The sequence below is a fragment of the Scyliorhinus torazame genome, chromosome 12 (genome assembly GCF_047496885.1).
Source record: "Scyliorhinus torazame isolate Kashiwa2021f chromosome 12, sScyTor2.1, whole genome shotgun sequence".
NCBI classification, from domain to species: domain Eukaryota; kingdom Metazoa; phylum Chordata; class Chondrichthyes; order Carcharhiniformes; family Scyliorhinidae; genus Scyliorhinus; species Scyliorhinus torazame.
The window spans coordinates 174,787,086-174,800,311 of NC_092718.1; the positions used below are offsets into that span (position 1 = coordinate 174,787,086).

Sequence of the window (13,226 nt, forward strand, 5' to 3'; positions counted from 1 at the left end):
GGAAGAATCACCTTCTGCTTCGTAAATCCCTCAATGGTTCATCTAAGCATACTGTGTCCCAGGTGATCATGGTTAACTTCCAGACCCCTGAAAGAAAATTAATTTAGGAAATTCAGGAGTGGCCGGTGTTCAGAAAGTAGAGATTCGACTGAAATGGAACTGATGTGACATATTTTTATGTCAGTGAATGCCTAGAAGGTAAATAAAGGTGAATCTGCGAGAGGGAGTGAGGAAGAAGCAAAATAAATTACCCTAATTAGAATCCTAGATTCTCTATAGTGCAGAAGGAGGCCATTTGGTCCATTGAGTCTGCCCCGACCCTATCTTCGTAAACCAGTAATCCCACCTAACCCTTGGATACTAAGCGGCAATTTAGCATGGTCAATCCACCTAACCTGCACATCTTTGGACATTCTTCATATCAAAAAAATCTAAGCTAACGCTGTTTTAGACTACCAAATGGCCAAGTATGTGGCACAGAGATTAATACTGCTGGCTCACAATGCCAGGGACCCGGGTTCGATTCCAGCCTTGGCTGACTGTCTGTGTGGAGTTTGCACTTTCGCCCTGTGCCTGCATGGGTTTCCTCCAGGTGCTCCAGTTTCATCCAACAGTCCAAAGATGTGTAGGTTAAGTTACCGGGTTTCGGGAGTAGAGTGGTGTGTGTGGGGAAGTGGACCTGGGTAGGGTGCTCTTTTGGAGGGTCGGTGCAGACTCAATAGGCTGAGTGGTATTCTTCTGCACTGTAGGGATTCTGCGGCAGTCAACATAAGAAGGAAAAGGAGGTCATCAAAAGCTGGATCTGCAGATACATTGGAACAACTGAAGTCATTCAGAGTAGATGGATATAATACATGATCCAAGTCTGGCATCGTCACACTCCATCTGCCCCACCATCGGTGGCTATTCTTTCAGCTGTCTAGGCTCTAAGCATCAGAATTTTCTCCCTAAACCTCTCAGCTATCTCTCTTCCTTTTAAGGCCCTCCTTAACTCCTACCTCTTTGACCAAACTTTAATCACCATCCTAATTTCTCTTTCTTGGACTCAGTGGCAGTTTTTGTCTAATTGGGCTTCTGTAACGAATCTTGGGACAGTTTTCTACAGGAATGATGCTATGTTAATGCAATTTGTTGCTGCTGGTTGCCTCATGGCCCAATGTTTAATGGCCTGAGGGACGATGCTTACTTCATTTCCTTGTAAAATAATGCAGTTGATTATCAGAGGGAAATGTGATAGCCCCATAAACAGCAGCTAATGTGACTTCGACAGGTAAAGGTGCTTGCAGTCTGATCAATTTTCCTATATATTTGAGGAAATGAATACAATGAAAATAATTGGAGGAATTAGGTTGATTTGAGGATGGGAATTCACCAGGCCTCTTGTGTTGGGATCATTACTGTTTCTAATTTAAATCAATGGCTTGAATTCAGAAGCGAACACAAATTCGGAGGTTTGGACATGATTTTGAACCAGGAGTGGTGGAATTGAAGGTACCTACTCAAAAAATTACAATAAGTTAAATTACATGTGTACAGATAAGAATGATAGGTGATGTTTCATGCAAAAGTACTGTAATGTGTATATAATGTAATCATATTGTGGTGGCTTGAGACATACACTGTAGCTTCCTGTATTAAACAAAGGGGTTTATTGATTAAAGGCAAAGACAGTTAGAAAACAGGCACAGAGCACTACAACCAGGTGGGAGGCAGGGGGATCGTTCACCAGGGGGGGCTCATGGACGGCCAGGGGAGCGATTGGACGGCACTGATCCGAAGGCCCCGCGATCACATGGGGGCCTACATTTTCCATGACGGTCCGCTGTGCGAGTCCGCCATGTCGCACGGGGCGGCCGCCACAGGCCTTCACCTTGCGCATGCTCAGACCCCCGACCGGAGGTGCGGGGCCCTGTGTCCGCAGCCAGAGCTACGAGAAGTACTCCGGGGCCCTGCTTGCCCCCTGCAGGTAGGGGAGTCACTCAGGACCTTCTTAAGGAAAGTCCAAGTGAAACATCAGTGTTTTAATGCTGGCTTGGGGACATAGCCCCATTTTTGGAGAATGCAGCCCCAGGTCTTTATTCTCTAGCTACCTGATCCACACTGCCCGGGGTCCTGCTCCCAGGACCCCGTGCAAACTCCTCGTTGGCCACGGTTCACACACTCCCACATGATTGGTCCCGAGCCAACTTAATTGTGGTCTCCGTCAGAAACTTCTTCTGGTTATTAAGGTTATGGACCTCACAAACCAGCGGCCACGCAATATGTCACTGAGCGCGTACCAAACTCACGGTGCTTAGCAAGCTGGTGGAACCTGGCTATGAAAGCTGAGACAGACTTTTCATAGTCCCTCACTGTAGAATTAAACTTGTAACGTTGGAGGATAATCTAGGGCCTTGGGTTGTAATGTTCTTTAACCAATAGGTCTGGGGCCTGCAAATTGTCAGAAGTTTCACCTTCTGCTTGTACTCGCCTGTGATCTCATTCATGGTAAAGAAGAAACTGAGTCGTTCGATATACTGTTCGTCATGTATCAGTGAAGCTCGGCCACTTAATGGGCCCACGCTACCACACACATGTACTGGATCTACAATTGAATATAACATTTTGCACATTGGAAGAAAAAGTGGGCAACACATTTATTCCATGAATGTTGTTACAATAGCTAATAATGAAGTTGAAAGAGACCTTGGAATCTCAGTGGATTCAATATTCAACATCACAACAAATACAGAGCAGCAATCAATAAAGAATGGCAAACTACATAGCCTGTCACTGTCTAGTTGCTGAGAAACAGGCTGTGGTATAGGAAGAAAATAAATAAAAATCAAATCTGCAGATTCTGGAAATCTGAAATACAAACAGAAGATGCTGGATAAACTCAGCAGGCCTGGTACATCTGCGGAGAGTGAAGCAGAGTTAAAGTTTCGAATCTGCCTTCTGCAGATAACCCTTCTTTTAAAAGGTATTGAGGATACTCAAACACTTCTCTGTTTTTTTTTGTTAATCAGACCACTCCTTCTTTCGAAAGACCATGGGCGGGATTCTCTGTTGCCGATATCGTAATCGGCGATCAGGCAGAGATCCCTTCCGATGCCCAAACCGGGGGCGGCACCGGTTTGACGCTGGTTTTCGAGTCTCCGCCCCCTCCGAAATGACGTTATTGCATCGTGCGCCGCATGCCATTGGAACGACGTTGGCACGTCATCAGAAGGCCCTCCCCCGATGCTCCGCCTTCAGTGGGCCGAATACATGACAACGCGATTGACGTGTGGTCTGAGCGGTCAGAACTGTGTCCATCGCCGCCACAGTCGGTCGGGAGCCATACTGCTGGCCGGGTAGGCTTCTGTGAGAACTGGGAGGACTGATGGGGAGTGGTCAATGGGTGGCCAAGGGTTGTCCTGTGAGGCTGTATTTGGCGGGTAAGGTCCGCACACGGTCGGCGCCATGTTGTACACGTGATTGCTGCAGGTCACTGCGGTGCGCATGCACTGCCATGGACCCTGCCATTCGTTGGCTATTTTTGGCGCAGGAGCTGGGACTTTTACCTGGCGCCGCTGCTAGTTCCTCACCGGCCCCATAATCGGTGAGGGTTCGGTGCCAATTTTGGCGTTGTAAAATGCCACACTTCCCACGCCGGAGTCGGCACTTCGCTACAGAAACGGAGAATCCAGCCCCATGCCTTAAATCACAATAGACTTCCAGAGATATTGAGTTCCACTACAAAGCAATGCACCTCTAAATATTCATTGGGGTTTTGCAAAGAGGAGTCGCAATGTTAATGGTAGACTTGTGACATATAATCAGAGTTCGGATTTCATGGTCCTTCTTCTTGTTTGCTTTATTTAAGTATTTTACTAATTTATGCGACCGTGACAAAGCTTGTTAGGCTGCAGAATTTATTATTTCCTAATTGCCCTTGAGAAGGTGGGAGTGAGCTGACTTCTTGAACTGCTGCATGTGGGGTGGGTACACCGACAGTGCTGTTTGGAAGGGAGTCCCAGGACTTTGACCCAGCATTAATGAAGGGGCAGTAGTTCCAAGTCAGGATGGTGTGTAATTTAAAGGGGAATTGCAGGTGGTGGTGTTCCCCATGTGCCTGCTGCCTTTGTTCATCTCAGTAATAGAGATCACACCTCTTTGGAAGGTGCTGCTGAATCAGCCTTGGCGAGTTGCTGCAGTACATCTTGGAGATGGTACATTCCATCACATGCCTGACTTGGGAAAGTCACAGAATTCCCAACCACTGAGCTGCTCATGAAACCACAGTATTCATGTGGCTGGCGAAGTTAAGTTTCTGGTCCCCCAGGCTGTTGGCTATTCAGTGGTGCTATAGCAGTTGAATTTCAAAAGGACGTTTCTGGACTTTCTTTTATTAGAGATGGTCATTGCCTGGCACTTGTGAAGCAAGAATGTTACGTACGCACAGCAACCTGAGCCTGAATGTTGTCCCAGTCTTGCTGTATGTAGGGATGGGCTGCTTCTTTCCATGATGAGGTTGGAAATGGCACTGATCACTGCAATGTTTAGCAGATGTCCCCACTCTTTTGATGGTGGAATGGTCATTGTTGAAGCAGCTGAAGATGTTTAGAGCTACTCCTATAATGTGTTGGAATTGCGATGATTTGCCTTCATTACCCACAACCTTCTTCCTTTGTGCTGGCTATGATTCCAACCAGTGGAGATTTATTTTCCCCTGAAACCAGCAAGAGCAGTTGGCAGAGCATCGCGATCTGTCAGCAGTGAATGAAACTGATCCTCCTTCAATTATTTTGGCCACAGGTTCTGCTCATGGAACAGTGCGAGCTTGCCAAACATCAGTCACTCTGGCTCAGTGTTAAAGGACCCAGACAACTGGTGCTGCAAGTTACATTAAATTCAGCACCATGAACTGGAGAGGGTACCACACTGAATGAAAGAGTATATTACCGGGTACTGTATCTGAATGATTATGGTGCTGCATGAGCAGCTGAGTGATTATGGGTTCAAGTCACCACTTGGCAAGTTGCAAAACTAGTATCCATAAATCAGGTATTTCAGGCTAAGCATTAGAAAAAAGGACTGTGCTCAATCCATGCCTGAGGTCTCACCTGCAATCAATCCTGATGTAACATGCTATTTGATGGCAGTTTGCCAAGCAGAGAACTCCCGCAGTGTTGAAACAATGGTGTACCAACTGTTTGCATTGCACTTCGTAAGGGGGCAAGAACATATTTGGAATACACTGTCCAGTTCGCAGAGGGTTCGATAAGATTCGAAACACAAGCAATGAATGCCTCTCTTGGCTAGTGACTGACCTTTCTACTCTTTCTGTGACGAACAACTCCTTTCTTTCTGAATCGCTAAACTGTTTGGCATATGCTTCTCTGGACAGGTAGTTGGCTTAAATCAAGATGATATTGACTGGTTCTGGACGTTGTCATGATATACACCAGCATATCATGGTGCAGATACACACACACTGATGGACACACAGCAAGACCAATCAACACACACAACACCACAGCCAATCACCAGTTAGAGCACACTCACTATAAAGACAGGGGGCATCACAGTTCCCGCTCATTCGTTATGCAGCCTCCTACAAGGACAGAGCTTACAGCACAGGTCCTCACCATGTGCTGAGTGCATAGACTGGTTCGGACAGGCATAGGTCTTTAGTTTAATCTAACGTCGTGTTAACCCACAGTAAAAGTATGTTCAACAGTTTCTGACTTAATAAAATAGTGTTGCACTATTTTAAGTGTTGGTGGCCTGTATGTGTTCCACGGATCCAGAACACCCAACACATCATGATACCAGGAGTTGAGGGATATTAGAACTTCTTAGACCTACCTGCAAGTGATCTGCCTTCCACCAGCATACAGTCATCCTGCAAAATGGACAGCGTCCGCCCGCCGACGCCGCTCCGCATCACCGATAACCTGGGGACCAAGTGGAAGATATTCAAACAACGCTTCCAGCTCTGCCTGGAAGCCACAGACCAGGAAGCTGCCTCAGACACCAGGAAGATCGCTCTCTTCCTATCCACAGCCGGGGAACATGCCATCCACATTTTCAATTCTCTCACCTTTGCTGATGATGAAGATAAATCAAAATTCAAGACGGTCCTCCTCAAGTTTTGTCATGATATTCATATAAACATATCATGGTGCAATCACACACACACACTGATGGACAGATCAACGGACCAATCAACACACACGCAACACCGCAGCCAATCACCAGTGAGAGCACACGCACTATAAAACAGGGAACACCACAGTTCTTGCTCATTCCAGCAGGAGATAGCTCAGAGCACAGAGCTCACAGCGTGCCATTCAGACATATACCATGTGCTGAGTGCCTCTCTAAGATAGTGTTAGGGCTGGGTCCACAGGTTAACGGGTAAAGTACGAACCACAGCCATGAGTTAACAGATGTTGTTAACAAGAGTAATAAAACAGAGTTGTACCATCTACAACCGTGTTGGTTTGTTTGTGTATCGGAACACCCAACACGACAAGTTTGACACTAACTGCAACATAGAGGTGAATGAAAGTTTTGAGCGCTATGTATTCCAACAGCGTTTACAGGGTAAGGATGAACCTTTCCAGTCCTTTCTCACCCACCTCCGCATCCTTGCGCAGTCCTGTAATTATGGGCCCACCTCCGACTCCATGATACGTGACCAGATCGTTTTCGGTGTTCAGTCGGACTCCCTATGCCAGCAGCTCCTCACGGTACAGCAGCTCACCCTAGCGGCCGCCATCAAGACCTGCGTGCTACACGAACATGCCACTAGTCGGTATTCCCACATCCAAGCGGCTGAAATGGCTCGGCAAGGGCCCCACGAGGCAGAATAGGTCCTAGCAATCGAGCAACTCCGGGACCTCAGCCTGGATGAGGGCAGCCATTTTGCGCACTTTTCGCGGACTCCCACGCTTGTGCGCACCGAATGAGGGGACGTCGACGAACGTACTGCAAAGGCGCGCACCACATACGGCCGCACCGTGCATGCGCGGTGGCACAGCGAACGTACTGACTCTACAACGTGCGGCAACTGTGGCTCCGCCCACTTAAAGCGGCAATGCCCTGCCAAATCCCGACAATCCCTGAGATGTGGCAAACTTGGACACTATGCTGCTTTATGCAGATCAGCTCGGCCTGCCAATTCGTATCGCTCCGGCCAGACTCGCAGGAATGTCAGGGCCATTCAACCCACGGTCACCGAGTCCGATGCGGACCAACTACCCAATATTGACACCGAGGACCCAAAGACACCTTTTCGAATCGGTATTGTTACAAAAAACAGGGTGTCCCCGAAGCAAAGAATCCAGCCTCTATCGATATACAGCATTGATCCGGACGATGAGTCGTGTGTCACCCTTACGGTCAACCAGTCCCAAATACGATTCTGCCTGGACACTGGTGCCTCCGCCAATCTCATTGCGCGGTCTGACCTCCAAAGCCTTCGTGTCAAACCAGCCATCCTCCCATCAGCCTGCCAGCTATTAGATTATAATGGCAATGCCATTGCTGCCAGCGGCTCGTGTCAGCTCAAGGTGACACACAAGTCACGCAAAGCCATCCTTCCCTTTGAAATCATGGGCTCCTCGAAAGCCTCCCTGCTTGGCGCGCAGGCATGCAAGCTGTTGAACCTAGTTCAGAGAGTTTACTCTCTCCTGCTGACGAGTCTGCCTTTCAGGACACTGACTTCAGGGCGCAGCTCGACGCCATTATCAACCAGTACCACAAAGTTTTCGAGGGCATGGGCACGCTCCCGTACACCTACAAGATTTTATTAAAACCGAATGCCACGCCTGTGGTGCACGCACCTCGCAGGGTCCCAGCAGCCCTTAAGGACCGCCTCAAGCAGCAGCTGCAGGACCTCCAGAACCAAGGAGTGATTTCCAAAGTCACGGAACCGACCGACTGGGTCAGTTCCATGGTATATTTAAAAAAGCCTTCAGGCGAATTGAGAATTTGCATTGATCCCAAGGATCTAAATCGCAATATTATGAGGGAGCACTATCCAATTCCCAAGCGCGAAGAGCTCACATGTGAGATGGCTCGCGCCAAGCTCTTCACCAAACTCGACGCCTCAAAAGGATTCTTGGCAAATCCAGCTCGATAAATCCAGCAGGAAACTTTGCACATTTAATACCCTCTTTGGCAGATATTGTTACAACAGGATGCCGTTCGGGATCATATCTGCATCAGAAGTGTTCCATAGGATTCTGGAACAAATGATGGAAGGTATTGAAGGCGTTCGCGTCTATGTCGATGACATAATCATTTGGTCCACCACCCCGCAGGAGCATGTTAGTCGCCTCCAGCATGTATTCAGACGTGTACATGAGCATGGCCTCCGCCTCAACAGTGCCAATTGCTCTTTTGGTCAGACGGAACTCAAGTTCCTCGGGGACCACATCTCCCAATTGGGTGTGCAGCCGGATGCGGACAAGGTAGCTGCCATCACAGCTATGAAAACACCAGAGGACAAGAAGGCGGACCTCCGATTTCTGGGCATAGTCAATTTTTTAGGGAAATTTATCCCTAACCTCACCTCTCATACCACGGCTCTCAGGAACCTGGTCAGGAAGACGACAGACTTCCAATGGTTCCCTGCCCACGAGCGCGAATGGAGAGAACTCAAGGCAAAACTGACCACGGCCCCGGTCTTAGCTTTCTTTGATCCAGCAAAGGAGACCAAAATTTTGACTGATGTCAGTCAATCCGGCATTGGGACAGTGCTCCTTCAACGTGATGAGGCCTCATCATGGGCCCCCATTGCATATGCGTCACGTGCGATGACCTCCACGGATCAGCGCAGATAGAAAAGGAGTGCTTGGGCCTTCTGACCGGTGTGGTTAAGTTTCACGATTACGTCTACGGACTTCCTCAATTCACCGTCGAGACCGACCATCGCCCGCTGGTCAATATAATACAGAAAGACTTGAACGACATGATGCCTCGCCTCCAGTGTATTCTTCTCAAGCTCCGGCGATACGACTTCCAGCTGGTATACACCCCAGGCAAGGACCTCATCATTGCTGACGCTCTCTCCAGGGCAGTCAACACTCAATGTGAGCCAGCAGGATTTGTCAGCCAGGTTGACGCCCATTTGGCATTTGCGGCCTCCAATCTACCTGCCTCGGATGAACGCCTCATCCAAATTCGCCACGAGACGGCGGCTGACCCTTTGCTACAGCGTGTCATGCACCACCTAATGGACGGGTGGCTCAAGGGCCAATGCCCTCAGTTCTATAATATCAGAGATGATCTGGCGGTAGTAGACGGGGTTCTTCTAAAACTGGACCGCCTTGTCATCCCGCATAACATGCGGCAACTTGTCCTGGAACAACTACATGAGGGCCACCTTGGCGTGGAAAAGTGCCGCCGATGGGCCTGAAACGCAGTGTACTGGCCCGGCATTAATGAGGACATAGCCAACACAGTGCTCAACTGCCCCACATGGCAGCGCTTCCAGCCGGCCCAACCACGTGAGACCCTGCAGCCCCATGAGTTGGTCACGTCACCATGGACCAAGGTGGGCATCGACCTGTTCCACGCGCTGGGTAGAGACTATGTCCTGATCGTGGACTACTTTTCGAATTACCCGGAGGTGATACGGTTGCACGACATCAAGTCGTCTGTCGTCATCCATGCATGTAAAGAAACATTTGCTCGACACGGCATCCCGCTCACAGTTATGTCGGACAATGGCCCCTGCTTCGCCAGCCAGGAATGGTCCAACTTTGCCAGGCGGTACAATTTTGCCCATGTGTCATCCAGTCTCCTGTTCCCCCAATCCAACTGCAAAGCAGAGAAGGGAGTACATATAGTCAAACGGCTCCTATGCAAGGCTGCCGATGCTGGGTCCAATTTCCACCTTGCCTTGCTGGCCTATCGTTCCACCCCGCTGTCCACTGGCCTGTCGCCAGCCCAGTTACTCATGGGTTGTACCCTGAGGACGACGGTGCCATGTCCCAGACCTCGACCACGTTCCGGTCCTTTGCCGGATGCAGCTGTCTCGTGCACAGCACAAGGCGGCTCATGACTCCCGTGCAGCTGATCTCCCTGCTCTGGCTCCAGATGACAACGTCCGCATCCATTTTCCGGATGGGGGCTGGTTTGTGACCGCTGTTGTCCTTCGGCAGGTGCCCCCCCGCTCGTTCCTGGTTCGTCTAACGGATGCTCTATTCTGCGCCGCAATCGATGCGCCCTTCGTCTCGTTCCACACTCGTCATGTGATCCTCCACTGTTGCCTCGCCCTCCTGCTGACCCTGCCACGGACTATGCAGAGCTCCCTGTCACTCTGCCTCCCCCTGACTCTGACGCAGTCCAGTCCGCTCCTGAACCGGCGGCTCTCGACCCACCCTTGAGGCGGTCAACCTGAATTTGTCGCCCACCTCAGAGACTTAATTTATGAACTTTGTGGACTTATAGACTCTCTGAATTGTTTTGTTGCTTTGTTTGATCGTTTCCCTGGTTTGTATATCGTGTTGATCTCGTTATTCTTGTTGCATACTGCTTCTCTGCACCAGGCATCTTCCCATGTAAATAGCTTAGTTCTCATGTACGTAGTCCTGTAAATATGTCTTCGCACCCCACACGTAGTTAGGAACATTCTCACCATACATTATTTATTGCCACACACATACATTCTTTTATAAAAGGGAGGATGTCATGATATACACCAGCATATCATGGTGCAGATACACACACACTGATGGACACACAGCAAGACCAATCAACACACAAAACACCGCAGCCAATCACCAGTTAGAGCACACTCACTATAAAGACAGGGGGCATCTGAGTTCCCGCTCATTCAGGATGCAGCCTCCTACAAGGACAGAGCTTACAGCTTATAGCACAGGTCCTCACCACGTGCTGAGTGCATAGACTGGTGCGGACAGGCATAGGTCTTTAGTTTAATCTAACATCGTGTTAACCCACAGTGAAAGTATGTTCAACAGTTTCTGACTTAATAAAATAGTGCAGTGTTGGTGGCCTGTATGTATTCCACGGATCCGGAACACCCAACACATCAGACGTTTCCTCCATTTCTCACAGAAACTGCATGCTCCATCGCTCGATACGCTGATAGATCAATTTTGATATCCACTGGCTCGTTCTTTACTTGAGCAGCAGATATTTTCTGGCATAAACAAATTACTGCGGATGCTGGAATCTGAAACAGCAACAGAAAATGCTGGACAATCTCAGCAGGTCAGCCAGCATCTGTGGAGAGAGAATGGAGCTAACATTTCCAGTCTGGGTGACTCTTTGTCAAAGCTATAGAGCAGTGTTCTTCAAACTTTTTTTCCGGGGACCCATTTTTACCAACCGGCCAACCTTCGGGACCCAACCCAGCCGACCTTCGAGACCCACGCCGGTCGACCTGCGCGACCCACCATTTTCTCTTACCTTGTTTTCTGCTGACAAAAATGGAGGAAATGGTTTTGGGTCCCTATGGCCGTCGTACACGCTCCTCCAATGGAACCTGTTGGATGAAGGTGAACCCTTCCGGTGTCGGAAAGTATGGAGTCTCCAACTGTCCAAAGTTCTGCATTTTTGTCCTGTAAAATTTTGTCAAACAAAACCCCCCCCAAACGTGTAAACAAAACAAAAATAAAATGAATAAAATAAATGAAAAAAATAAAAATTAAATGAATAAAATAAATGAATAACCCCCCCCCCCGAACTTGGAAAAAGAAAAGTTGCGACCGTTTAAAAAAAAGGAGGCGCACTGCGCATGTGTGACCGAATATCGGCGCGCATGCGCATAATTTTGCGCATGTGCACCGATGATCTGGCACGCATGCGCAGTGCGGCCGCATTTTTAAAAAAAAAAAATTTTTATTGAGGTTTTCACAAAATATCAACACCAAAATGAAAAAGGAACCCAATAGAATTAAAACAACCCCCGTGCCCCCCTCCCCCTATACATAAATAATAAATTAACACCCCAAATTAACACAAAGCAAACATAGCAAATATATACGGCTCCCTCAGATCCCCCAGTGTAAACAAACAAAGATAAAATAACCCCCCCCCCGGGTTGCTGCTGCTGACCATTGTCCACCGTTCTGCCAGGAAGTCCAAGAACGGTTGCCACCACCTGAAGAACCCTTAAGGCGAATTTCACCCTCTCCAATTTAATAAACCCCGCCATAGCATTGATCCAGGATTCCACGGTTGGGGGCCTCGCATCCTTCCACTGAAGGAGAATCCTTCGCCGGGCTACCAGGGACGCAAAGGCCAGAATACCGGCCTCTTTTGCCTCCTGCACTCCCGGCTCCTCTGCAACCCCAAATATTGCGAGCCCCCAGCCTGGTTTGACCCTGGATCCTACCACCCCTGACATCGTCCTCGCTACGCCCTTCCAAAATTCCTCCAGCGCTGGGCAAGCCCAGAACATATGGGTGTGATTTGCTGGGCTCCCTGAACACCTAACACACCTGTCCTCACCCCCAAAGAACCGGCTCATCCTTGTCCCGGTCATGTGTGCCCTGTGCAGCACCTTAAACTGTATGATACTGAGCCTCGCGCACGAAGAGGAAGAGTTCACTCTCCCAAGGGCATCTGTCCACGCCCCTCCTCGATCTCCTCTCCCAATTCCTCCTCCCACTTACTTTTCAACTCCACCACCAAGGCCTCCTCCTCCTCCTGCAACACCTGGTAAGTTGCCGAGATCTTCCCCTCTCCAACCCACCCCCACCCCAAGAGCACCCTGTCCTGTACTGTGTGTGGCAGCAGCCGCGGGAATTCCACCACTTGCCGCCTGGCAAACGCCCTTACCTGTAAATACCTAAAGGTGTTCCCCGGGGGGGGAGCCCATACAACTCACCCAGGCTCGCGAACTTCCCATCCACAAACAGGTCCCCCAACCTTCTTATCCCTGCCCTGTGCCACCCCGAAAACCCTCCATCCATTCTCCCTAGGACAGACCGGTGGTTCCCCCGTATTGGGGTCCACACCAAGTCCCCCACTTCCCCCCTGTGCCGCCTCCACTGCCCCCAGATTTTGAGTGTAGCCGCCACCACCGGGCTCGTGGTATACCTCATTGGAGGGAGCGGCAGCGGCGACGTTGCCAGCGCCTCCAGACTCGTACCCTAACAAGACGCCGTCTCCAGCCTCTTCCAAGCAGCCCCCTCCCCCTCCATCACCCACTTGCGCACCATCGCCACATTGCCAGCCCAGTAGTACCCACAGAGGTTGGGCAGTGCCAGCCCCCCTCT

General features: G+C 49.6%; 1 protein-coding gene across 3 annotated transcripts in view; it reads left to right on the forward strand.

The window, feature by feature from the left end:
• LOC140386752 (myeloperoxidase-like) overlaps positions 1-13,226 on the forward strand; it is a 103,759-nt gene that overhangs the window by 10,870 nt on the left and 79,663 nt on the right. The window lies entirely within an intron of this gene.